Source organism: Oncorhynchus clarkii, chromosome 32 (genome assembly GCF_045791955.1).
Source record: "Oncorhynchus clarkii lewisi isolate Uvic-CL-2024 chromosome 32, UVic_Ocla_1.0, whole genome shotgun sequence".
NCBI lineage: Eukaryota > Metazoa > Chordata > Actinopteri > Salmoniformes > Salmonidae > Oncorhynchus > Oncorhynchus clarkii.
Window position 1 is genome coordinate 5,043,137 of NC_092178.1, and position 13,162 is coordinate 5,056,298.

Sequence of the window (13,162 nt, forward strand, 5' to 3'; positions counted from 1 at the left end):
GGAGTGAAAGAGGGAGGAGGAGGGAGTAAAAGAGAGGAGGAGGAGGGAGTGAAAGAGGGAGGAGGAGGGAGTGAAAGAGGGAGGAGGAGGGAGTGAAAGAGAGAGGAGGGAGTGAAAGAGAGAGGAGGAGGGAGTGAAAGGGAGGAGGAGGGAGTGAAAGGGAGGAGGAGGGAGTGAAAGGGAGGAGGAGGAGGGAGTGAAAGAGAGGAGGAGGAGGGAGTGAAAGAGAGGAGGAGGAGGGAGTGAAAGAGGGAGGAGGGGTGAAAGAGGGAGGAGGGAGTGAAAGAGGGGAGGAAGGAAAGAGAGGAGGGAGTGAAAGAGAGGAGGAGGAGGGAGTAAAAGAGAGGAGGAGGAGGGAGTAAAAGAGAGGAGGAGGAGGGAGTGAAAGAGAGGAGGAGGAGGGAGTGAAAGAGAGGAGGAGGAGGGAGTGAAAGAGAGGAGGAGGAGGGAGTAAAAGAGTGGAGGAGGAGGGAGTAAAAGAGAGGAGGAGGAGGGAGTAAAAGAGAGGAGGAGGAGGGAGTGAAAGAGAGGAGGAGGAGGGAGTGAAAGAGGGGAGGAGGAGGGAGTAAAAGAGAGGAGGAGGGAGTAAAAGAGAGGAGGAGGAGGGAGTAAAAGAGAGGAGGAGGAGGGAGTAAAAGAGTGGAGGAGGAGGGAGTAAAAGAGAGGAGGAGGAGGGAGTAAAAGAGAGGAGGAGGAGGGAGTGAAAGAGAGGAGGAGGAGGGAGTGAAAGAGGGAGGAGGAGGGAGTGAAAGAGGGAGGAGGAGGGAGTGAAAGAGGGAGGAGGAGGAGGGAGTGATAGAGAGGAGGAAGAAGGAGGGACACAGAATGAGTGTCTGTGGGATTGGCCAACTCCACCGTTTCACCGGTGGTGGCGTAGTCTTTAGGGGCTTTGCCATGACAACACACAACCTGTTGAGGTGCATCTCATGTTCCTTTTACCTGGAGGTCTGTGCAGCGTTCACACAGTACCACAGTCATGTCGGTTACCTAACGCTCTAACCCAGAGTTCACACAGTACCACAGTCACTTCACTGGCTACCTAACCACCTACCCATACAGATAGAGAGACACATCACACAGTACCACAGTCACTTCACTGGCCTAACGCTCTAACCACTAGGCTACCTACCGCCCCCATACAGATAGAGAGACACACACCACACACAGTACCACAGTCATGTCGGTTACCTAACGCTCTAACCCAGAGTTCACACAGTACCACAGTCATGTCGGTTACCTAACGCTCTAACCCAGAGTTCACACAGTACCACAGTCACTTCACTGGCCTAACGCTCTAACCCATAGTTCACACAGTACCAGTCACTTCACTGGCCTAACGCTCTAACCCAGAGTTCACACAGTACCACAGTCACTTCACTGGCCTAACGCTCTAACCACTAGGCTACCTACCGCCCCCATACAGATAGAGAGACACACACCACACACAGTACCACAGTCATTTCACTGGCCTAACGCTCTAACCACTAGGCTACCTACCGCCCCCATACAGAGAGAGACACACCACACACAGTACCACAGTCATGTCGGTTACCTAACGCTCTAACCACTAGGCTACCTACCGCCCCCATACAGATAGAGAGACACACCACACACACACAGTACCACAGTCACTTCGGTTACTGGCCTAACGCTCTAACCACTAGGCTACCTACCGCCCCCATACAGATAGAGAGACACACACACACACAGTACCACAGTCACACTGGCCTAACGCTCTAACCACTAGGCTACCTACCGCCCCCATACAGATCACACCACACACACAGTACCACAGTCACTTCGGTTACTGGCCTAACGCTCACCCACAGTCACTTCACTGGCCTAACGCTCTAACCACTAGGCTACCTACCGCCCCCATACAGATAGAGACACACACACCACACACAGTACCACAGTCATGTCGGTTACCTAATGCTCTAACTGCTAGGCTACCTACCGCCCCCATACAGATAGAGACACACACCACAGTATCGCAAATCACAGATCACATGCACCTGCATACACTGACACTGTAAGTCACTCCATCCTAATATTCCTGCACATAGTATGTGTTCTGGTTATTGTTGACAACAATGTCCATGCTAATGTGAGTCTGTCTGCCTGCCTGATTGTCTGACTGTCTACCTGTCTGTCTGCCTGTGAGTAAAAGGAGTTTGATACTTGGTGCCTGAGAACATGTCTGCTAGATGACATGAATACAGAGGGTGTCATTGTGTTCTTAGATTCAGTAATTCCTAAAAAAAAATCTCTCTCTCTCTCTCTCTCTCAAAAAAGAAAGTCTTCAGTGACATTGGGCATGCTGATGATGTGGGGCTGTCCTGAGTCATAACTCACTGTTCCTAGGCCGTCATTGAAAATAAGAATTTGTTCTTAACTGACAGCATCCAAGAGGACACTTCCACTAGTGGTTAGAGCATTGGACTACTGTGTCATGGTTTTCATCTAGACTCTAACCTCATCATTCACACCACATCAACCTGCACCACTAATCCTAGGAGGACAGGAAGTACCAGTGGTAACAACAACTAAGTATCTTAGTTTTCATCTAGACTCTAACCTCAGTGGTGACACTTGTGGAGCAGTCAGTGAGGAAGGCCTCAAAACGTTCTTGACAGAAATGGCCTACCCACTGAAGAACTGGGTCACAGTATACACTACACTGGTCAGGCCTTGTCTGGAATACGTTGGAGTGCTGTTAGTTGGATGTAACAACAAGCAGCAGGCCCAACTGGACAGGGTGCAGATGAGGGCTCTGAGGATCATCTCCAGAGGTGTAGCAGTCCAACCACAGCTCCCACCATTACAGAGTAAAACCAGAATGGGCTGCAGTGCACAACCAGGCTCCAAAGAACCAGACAGGAAATGGTTATGTATTGTTGCCCATACGAGCCGTCTAAAAAACAACACCACTCTGCCCTTCTGTCAGACTGTACAACAACTATTTTACCCCCCCCAAAAAACACTTCTTCTAAAGAGGACTGATAGTCATCTAAGAAACGCTTACTACACATTTGTTATCAAATTAAACTTCTCTCCCACTCACAGTCTCTGTAACTATTTAAAAATACAGAACAGTCTGATATTACCAATTATTTGCTCGGTCATATCAAAACAATCACCACCCAGAGTCAGTTCTAGAGGAGGCGCAGGCAATGATGTTATAGAGAGACATATTTAAGTAATAATGCCCGAGAAACCGGTGTTAGTTGGATATATTGTCAAGGATGTTAGGCCAGAGAAGATGTTGGCAAACCGTGCCAAGATATCCTCCAGACACTGGCTATAAGGACATTATCACTTTTATACAACACATTACCAACATATTCAAATAATGATTGACATATATATATATTTTTAAATTAATTTATTAATACTATTTCATCCTTCCACGAGATATAGTCCCGACACAAATCTAGGGTTGCTACCCAAGACGGCTGGTAATTTGTTCTATCGGTTCGGTTGCCAGAGAGTTTGTGTATCTATGATTCTTCCCATCCAATCAGAGATAACACTAACCTTATACTTGAACCCATGAACTCTGTGTGCACTTATGATTCAAAACCCATTACCTAGTTATTCTTCCTCCATTGCTTATTTACACCCTATTGTGGTTTGGTACCCCACACACGTATAATCCGTAGGCTACTGTAGCTGTTGTTATCCAACACAGCCAAAGCAGTGTGTGCATGTGGGTGTATGTGTGAGACAGAGATTATACAACTGTTCGAGAAATTTAAATCCAGAAACGTTAATGAATATACAGTGTGTGTCCATGCTAAAGCATCTGGAACCTTCAATATCCTACAAACTGCACAACAGGTGAAATTGGTGTCAGTCCAGGCTTCGTTCGCTATGCTACTTTAACTTGCAATCAATGTGGCAATAGCTTTTGAAAGGACCCACGATTACTCTCATTCCTACCCTCTGATGTTGCTAACTAGCTAGCTAGATTTAATTCACCCTCACCATGCTGCAACTAACGTTATACCATTCTCCTGCCATTACTACCCAGATTCAGAGCCATGTCTTTAGCTTGCTAACGTTAGCTACCTAGCTAAACGGTTAGCGTCGGCGCTAGCATAACAGGCTACCTAGCTAAACGGTTAGCGTCGGCGCTAGCATAACAGGCTGCCTAGCTAAACGGTTAGCATCGGCGCTAGCATAACAGGCTAGCTAGCTAACTAGCGTAAACCGTTGCAACCCAACCCTTATTCCCTACCTTGCTTGCCATGACATTGGCTATTAGCTAGTTAGCTAACCAAGGAAACCAGAGGAAATGTTTGAAATGCTATAGCTAACTAGCTAGCTTTCAATAAGACCTGGTCAGCTAAAATTCCTGCTAGCTCACGTTAGCTAGTTAGCTTGTTTCAACTCTGATTTGCTAGCTAAAACAAATCTGTAGCTGACTGTTCTCATTAAAAAAAAAGTTTTATTTAGTGTAAAAATGAATGAAGGATTCAGCTATGGTGTTAATTCATGTAATGTTTGACTATTTTTAAAATGTCAGTGGAAACAGGGATTTATTAAATGTCTCAGCTAATTTTAGCACTGATTGCATTTTCATCGATGTGTTGCAGGATGCTGAGGGTGGAAAACATATATACGAATTGTAATCTGCCTAGTTCCATCTTTCACTAACTCAGTGGCCTTGTGGTCCGAGTGTCTGCCTCCAGGTTGGGAGTTCAATCCCCGCCCAAGTCCTATCAAAGACTGTAAAAATGGGACCTTGGTACTGAAGTGGACTGACGGTAAAGCCCTGTAAAAAAAACGTTACCTTGTGAAACGGGAGCTATGTTTCCACCGATTTGCATAAACCAGTTTTTGTACAATGTGACAGATATAATTAGTGTTTCACCTCACTGTTGAAATGTTTGTTCCATAAAAAAGCATTCTACATGCCGTTGTGGCGTTTTAATAAACTAACCAATTAAACTCTCTAGAATAATCTGGAATAATTGTAACATAATTTGGTCCTTGGGGCTGTGACTCTATTGTTTACAGTGCCTTTATGTATGTCAACCTGTATGTCAGTCAATGTGAGAGGTGCAGCACGTTGCCAGTTAACCCTAAAGCCCAATCTTCCCTTCTCATCATCATCAACATCATTATCAATTATAGCTCTATTATGTTCTTGTTGGACAGTGATAGTCTATGAATACATTAACTTATTTGCAAACAAACAAAACAGCACACAGATCTTTAGTATCTATGTGGTGTAAAACATGTTTAATTAGCCATAAGAACAGCGGAGACAGAGCTATAATTCCCTGCTCAGCTATGCTCCAAGCACCTCTCCACCAACGGGGCAGTCATCTGCACTTTCCCGGGGTGGGATTGGGACGGAACCAACCTGGAGAGGTCGGAACACTTCAAGAACGAATTTAAGTCCCTGTTAATGTAAAAAAAATCCATGGTTGACCTCTTGTGGCGTCAGCAGAAACAACTATTCTGCTGTGCCTCCGAAAAGTGAGTACACGGATTCTCAGCACACGCTGAGATTTGTTCTCTTTCCAAGGTTGAAAAACGATTAACCTCACCTGTCATTCATTGTTGTTTCAGTGAATCTGGGTATCTTCGGGTATAAATTGACAACTTCATATGAGGCTGTCGTTTACTCGAGCTGCAGGTTTTAGCCTCCGAAACTGTCCGCGGTGGACCGCTCAGGTGAGCTGCGTTCAGGAGTATCAATGAGAAGGGAAGATTGGGCTTTAGGGTTACCTGGCAACGTGCTGCACCTCGCAAATTACCTGACATACAGGTTGATATGCTGCTGAGAATATTAGGTGTAAAACCTTAATATACACTGTGCCAAACCCTCCCCTAACCTGGATGACACTGGGCCAATTGTGCACCAACTTTGTGACTACCGATCACGGCCGGATGTGATACAGCCCGAAATGGCACCCTATTCCCTATTTAGACCACTATTTTACACCAGAGCCCTATGGAACCCTATTCCCTATTTAGTGCACTACTTTAGACCAGGACCCATAGGGCTCATAACATATAGGGAACATATAGGGAATATATAGGGAACATATAGGGAATATACAGGGCATATATGGAACATATAGGGAACATATAGGGAACATAGGGAACATATAGGGAATATATAGGGCATATATGGAACATATATGGAACATATAGGGAACATAGGGAACATATAGGGCATATATAGGGAACATATAGGGCATATATGGAACACATAGGGAATATATAGGGAACATATAGGGCATATATAGGGCATATATGGAACATATAGGGAACATATAGGGAACATAGGGAACATATAGGGCATATATAGGGAATATATAGGGAACATATAGGACATATATAGGGAATATATAGGGCATATATTTGGAATATATAGGGAACATATAGGGCATATATAGGGAATATATAGGGAACATATAGGGCATATATAGGGAATATATAGGGAACATATAGGACATATATAGGGAATATATAGGGCATATATATGGAATATATAGGGTACATATAGGGCATATATAGGGAATATATAGGGAACATATAGGGCATATATAGGGAATATATAGGGAACATATAGGGCATATATAGGGAACATATAGGGCATATATAGGGAATATATAGGGAACATATAGGGCATATATGGAACACATAGGGAATATATAGGGAACATATAGGGCATATATGGAACATATATGGAACATATAGGGAACATATAGGGAACATATATGGCATATATAGGGAATATATAGGGAACATATAGGGCATATATGGAACACATAGGGAATATATAGGGAACATATAGGGCATATATAGGGCATATATGGAACATATTGGGAATATATAGGGAACTATAATAGGAATATATAGGGAATATAGGGACTATAGGGAATAGGGTGCCATTTGGGACAAAACTATAGTCAGACAGTCATGTGATTGTCAGAGGGGTTGGCTAAAAGCAAGCACACAGATCTGGGACCAGCCTGTGAAACGATAGCTTCACTCTGATGTTAGTCTGACTGGGGTTTAACTGTGAACTGAGATCAAATGGCATGTCTGTACTGTGTCATCTCTGGTGTCTATTCTGGGCAGGGGGGGAATTGGGAAAGCCCCATGGTCTGTGTGCTCCACTTCTTAGGGTTTGGTGTAATCTTTTAACTTCTCCACTAGCGGGTAGATGTTCTCTCTGTCTACAGTACATCAGGATCCCTGCAAATAGGTTACCACTGGCTTCTATAGCGACAAAGTCGGAGTCCACAGCCACAAAGTCAAATTCTACAGCCACACAGTTAAAATGGTCTAATTTAAAATTAGGGATAGGCTAACGTTTCCCAAACTGTTTTGGCCCGTGACCCCATTTTGATCCCCCCCAAAAAGCGGACCCAAGAGAATCAGGACACGTGTTTAACATCCCATCCAATGAATGGCACCCAACACAGGGCAATGTCCCCAATCACTGCCCTGGGGCATTGGGATAAAAACAAATTTGACCAGAAGAAAGAGTGCCTCCTACTGGACCTCCGACACCACTTCCAGCAGCATCTGGTCTCCTATCCAGGGACCAACCTTGCATAGCTTCAGAGGCAAGCCAGAATTTGGACGCAGGGTGGTATGCTGCTAGTCATAATTTGAGTTATGACAGTCTATTACAAATCAGTCTGACAGTACTTTTTGACAGTATTTCAGTCTGAAGAAAGTTTGGTTTGAAGTGACTGAAATACATCAGCAAAGTAGTGGGAGGTTCAGAACACCACCAGGCAGTACTTTTGGTTGATCTCCTGTGTAGAAAAGAGCATCATTGATTATGTTATTTTTCCCTCAGTCTGATTTAGTGCCTGGTCTTGTTCCACTTGGGGTCGCGTCCCCTAGTTTGGGAAACTGATTTAGTGAATGGTCTTGTTCCACTTGGGGTTGCGTCTCCTAGTTTGGGAAACTGATTTAGTGAATGGTCTTGTTCCACTTGGGGTTGCGTCTCCTAGTTTGGGAAACTGATTTAGTGAATGGTCTTGTTCCACTTGGGTTCGCGTCCCCTAGTTTGGGAAACTGATTTAGTGCCTGGTCTTTTCCCACTTGGGTTCGCGTCTCCTAGTTTGGGAAACTGATTTAGTGTCTGGTCTTGTCCACTCTGAATCCTGTGAGGTTTCTTGGTATTGTTGTGGAGGGATATTTTGTAGCATAAACGGTTTAAAAGATAGAGCCACGCTCTGCTACTGACCTAACCACTGTTCTATGACCCAAGCAGGATTTTATTTGTTTTATTTCAGTGTTTCTTGTTCCACTTGGGGTCGCGTCCCCTAGTTTGGGAAACTGATTTAGTGCCTGGTCTTGTCCCACAGGGGGTCACGGCCCCTAGTTTGGGAAACTGATTTAGTGCCTGGTCTTGTCCCACATGGGGTCACGGCCCCTAATTTGGGAAACGCTGGTTAGGCGTAAAGTTAGCAGTGAGGTTAAGGTTAAGGTTAGGTTGAAAATCACATTTTAAGAGGGTACATTTTAGAAAAGGGAGAGGTTTATGATTTTGTGCATATTCCCCTAACCCTGTTTGTCACAACCTGCTCCTCTCATACAATGACAGGTGTATTGATTGGGAAAGTTCCTTGTGACATTTATGCTGCGTTGGCTTGCTATCGGAGTTATCATAAGTTCCTAGTTATAACTGGGAAGTTTGACTTGGAACAACCATTCAAATCGGAATTACAAGTGAAAAACACATTTTCAAACAACATATAAAAACAAATCCGTTTTTGACAACTACAATATGGGTAAGGTATAATGTGGCTAGTTTGATCATAGTCTCAATGTGCAGCAATCTAGCTAATTTAACCATAAGCAACATTAACTAGCTTATCATATTGGTTGAATAATTGCACCGACCAAAATGCACATGAATGAAACAAAGTCGTATTTCCGACGCTACGGCTAGGAAATAGGAATCTCCGACGGGGCAGATGAACGCAGCATTAGTGCCCCCCTGGAGCGCGCCCACTAACGACTTCTGATTGGTCAGAGGCTTGGGTTCCTCGAAGCGACAAGGTGTGCCCCCTTGGTGTCCCAACTTGTCAACACGGCGTGGTAAGAGATATTACGCACAAACAACCGTAGGCTAGAGAAGAGGAGAAGTCATTTAACTTCAGAACAAACTTTTTTGTTGTGTTCACTAGCATACATTTAATGAGACATTTGGCTGTGTTGTATCTGTCGTTACACTCACCATTACCAGTTGAAACTTGGTGGAACTTCAAATGAACCGTTTTTATTTTTCTGGAATAGCCAACGACCAACGCCGGACTACAAACCTATCACAACATTGTTGCTGTCCCCAGGGTTGTGCTTTCCAGCTGTAGCGGACTATGGCGGTGCGCTCGTTATACGGCTTGAATCCGACGTCTGTAACTGTAGCCAATGACTGTAGTCTTTCTCCCCAATAATACTACAGTATTTGCCGGGTCTGTATCTGCCGGGTCAGTATCTGCCGGGTCAGCGGCACACGCTCTGCGGGCAGAGTGCTGACGGACTTGTCGCGCCACGAACGAAATCCTCCCGGTAATACATAGGCTAGGAGGTAAGTAGACCTTCAACATAACGGAATGCAAAATGTTGATATTGAAAAAATAACTTTTTAGCGTAGGCCTATCTATGTATTTTTTCTCCTGGGTATGCTATTTTGTTGTCGGTTGCATAACATGGAAAACATAAATGTGTTGTCCTCCCGCAAAATATGGTTGCTTGATAGTTTGCATATCTTGACCCCATGCCCTTTGGCCCACAGACTATATTTACGCTTACGGACAAGGTCTGTTGTTACCACAGCAACATGACACCTTGCCTTCCCAGTTGCGCGATAGTTTTCTCTGTGCACGGTACAAGGAACATTCACTTGTTCTATTCGCATTCTCAAAACCAATCAGTATATCGTACAATATTGATTATGGTTAGGCAAAGGTGCATTAAAATATCTATATTTTGTAAACCTTTTTTGATACTGGAGTATGCGCGTAAAAAACGCGCTAACTCGGGATAATACGGCTTTTATGATACGGCAGTGTTGCAACGCCCATGGTGGGGTTTTACTCTCCGATTGAGATATTTGGGATTACCCGTTTTCTGCTTGGGTTGGATAGGAGATTTTTTATTTTTTACATGCCACACACGACAGAAGTGGGGGTGGGGCTGGTTGTGTTGGGCAGCATGTTGCTTGTGTCAGCTGCTCAGAACAGATCAGTGGCCAATATCCACAAAACAACTCAAGAGTAGGAGTACTGGTCTAGGATCAGGTCCCCACCTGTCCATATCATCATATTCAATACTATGTCAAATGTAAAATTGATCCTAGATCATCGCTCCTACCTCTGAGACACTTTGTGAATGGGCCCAGTCCATTATCTACAGACAGTACAGATAAACCAGTGTGTCTGGTAGGAGTGTTAGTCATTATCTAAAGACAGTACAGACCGTTACAACTGTTGTCTTATTTTCCTCCTTCTGCATTTCCCATTATAGTTCTCTATATATAGGGAATAGAGTGTAGTTTCCATTATAGTTCTCTATATATAGGGAATACAGTGTACTTTCCCATTATAGTTCTCTATATATAGGGAATAGAGTGTAGTTTCCATTATAGTTCTCTATATATAGGGAATACAGTGTACTTTCCCATTATAGTTCTCTATATATAGGGAATAGAGTGCAATTTCCCATTATAGTTCTCTATATATAGGGAATAGAGTGTAATTTACCATTATAGTGCTCTATATATATATAGGGAATAGAGTGTAATTGACCATTATAGTGATCTATATATAGGGAATAGAGTGTAATTTCCAATTATAGTTCTCTATATATAGGGACTAGAGTGTAATTTCCAATTATAGTTCTCTATATATAGGGAATAGAGTGTAATTTCCAATTATAGTTCTCTATATATAGGGAATAGAGTGTAATTTCCAATTATAGTTCTCTATATATAGGGAATAGAGTGTAATTTCCAATTATAGTTCTCTATATATAGGGAATAGAGTGTAATTTCCAATTATAGTTCTCTATATATAGGGAATAGAGTGTAATTTCCAATTATAGTTCTCTATATATATATAGGGAATAGAGTGTAATCAAAACAAATCAAGTAAAATTTTATTTGTCACATACACATGGTTAGCAGATGTTAATGCGAGTGTAGCGAAATGCTTGTGCTTCTAGTTCCGACAATGCAGTAATAACCAATGAGTAATCTAACCTAACAATTCCACAACTACTACCTTATAATTCCCATTATAGTGCTCTATATATAGGGAATAGAGTGTAATTTCCCATTATAGTGCTCTATATATAGGGAATACAGTGTCATTTCCATTATAATGCTCTATATATAGGGCATACAGTGTCATTTCCATTATAATGCTCTATATATAGGGAATACAGTGTCATTTCCATTATAATGCTCTATATATAGGGAATACAGTGTCATTTCCCATTATAATGCTCTATATATAGGGAATACAGTGTCATTTCCATTATAATGCTCTATATATAGGGAATACAGTGTCATTTCCCATTATAATGCTCTATATATAGGGAATACAGTGTCATTCCCATTATAATGCTCTATATATAGGGAATACAGTGTCATTTCCATTATAATGCTCTATATATAGGGAATACAGTGTCATTTCCATTATAATGCTCTATATATAGGGAATACAGTGTCATTTCCATTATAATGCTCTATATATAGGGAATACAGTGTCATTTCCATTATAATGCTCTATATATAGGGAATACAGTGTCATTTCCATTATAATGCTCTATATATAGGGAATACAGTGTCATTTCCATTATAATGCTCTATATATAGGGAATACAGTGTAATTTCCATTATAATGCTCTATAAATAGGGAATACAGTGTCATTTCCATTATAGTGCTCTATATATAGGGAATACAGTGTCATTTCCATTATAATGCTCTATATATAGGGAATACAGTGTCATTTCCATTATAATGCTCTATATATAGGGAATACAGTGTCATTTCCATTATAATGCTCTATATATAGGGAATACAGTGTCATTCCCATTATAATGCTCTATATATAGGGAATACAGTGTCATTTCCATTATAGTGCTCTATATATAGGGAATACAGTGTCATTTCCATTATAATGCTCTATATATAGGGAATACAGTGTCATTTCCATTATAATGCTCTATATATAGGGAATACAGTGTCATTTCCATTATAATGCTCTATATATAGGGAATACAGTGTCATTTCCATTATAGTGCTCTATATATAGGGAATACAGTGTCATTTGGAATGCCACCAGAGCCAGTGCCATTGAAGCTGCCTGACACACTTATGAGGATGGAAATAGTAAGAGAGGAGTACATTCTGCCACATATACTGTACACACACACACACTGTACACACACTGTACACACACACTGTACACACACTGTACACACACACACACACACACGCACACACACACACACACACACACACACACACACACACACACACACACACACACACACACACACACACACACACACACACACACACACACCTTATAATGCTCTTGCTCAGTGTTTTCCTGACCACATGACCTGACCAGGACATTTTCTGTAACTAGAGCTTTGAGGTTTTCCTGGTCGGGACACTTCTGATGACAGTAAGATGAAATACTTACTGTACTGTACACTGTTACCACCCCCTCTCTTTTATCCACCCTCTCTATACCTCTTCCACCCCCTCTCTTTTATCTACTCTCTCTATACCTCTTCCACCCTCTCCATACCTCTTCCACCCCCTCTCTTTTACCCACTCTCTCGGTCTCTCTGTCTCTCTCTCTCTGTCTCTCTGTCTCTCTCTATCTCTCTGTCTCTCTCTGTCTCTGTCTCTCTGTTTCTCTCTCACACACACCGTTGAGATATCGGAACTCATTGGGAAACCTCATGTCATTCATTTGGGCAAAACATTGACAAACAAAACCATGTTCTGTTCTGGTTGTTATTCGACAGTGTTGCTAAGTAACCTAATTCCACCCTACCTAAGCATGAGACAGTGTTGAACAGAAGACACACGGGCATCTCGCTCTGGAAGACAGCTCTTCTAAGGAAATCCTGGAAGATTTCTGAAGTTGTAAAATTTGGGTG

At 42.5% G+C, this 13,162-nt stretch overlaps 1 protein-coding gene across 1 annotated transcript in view; it reads left to right on the forward strand.

Moving 5' to 3' along the window:
* Positions 1-9,073: 9,073 nt before the first annotated feature.
* LOC139391607 (WAS/WASL-interacting protein family member 3-like) overlaps positions 9,074-13,162 on the forward strand; it is a gene marked incomplete at its 3' end in the record, with an annotated part of 25,810 nt that continues 21,721 nt past the window's right edge. Inside the window, exon 1 of the mRNA XM_071138979.1 lies at positions 9,074-9,571. The remainder of the gene's footprint in view (positions 9,572-13,162) is intronic.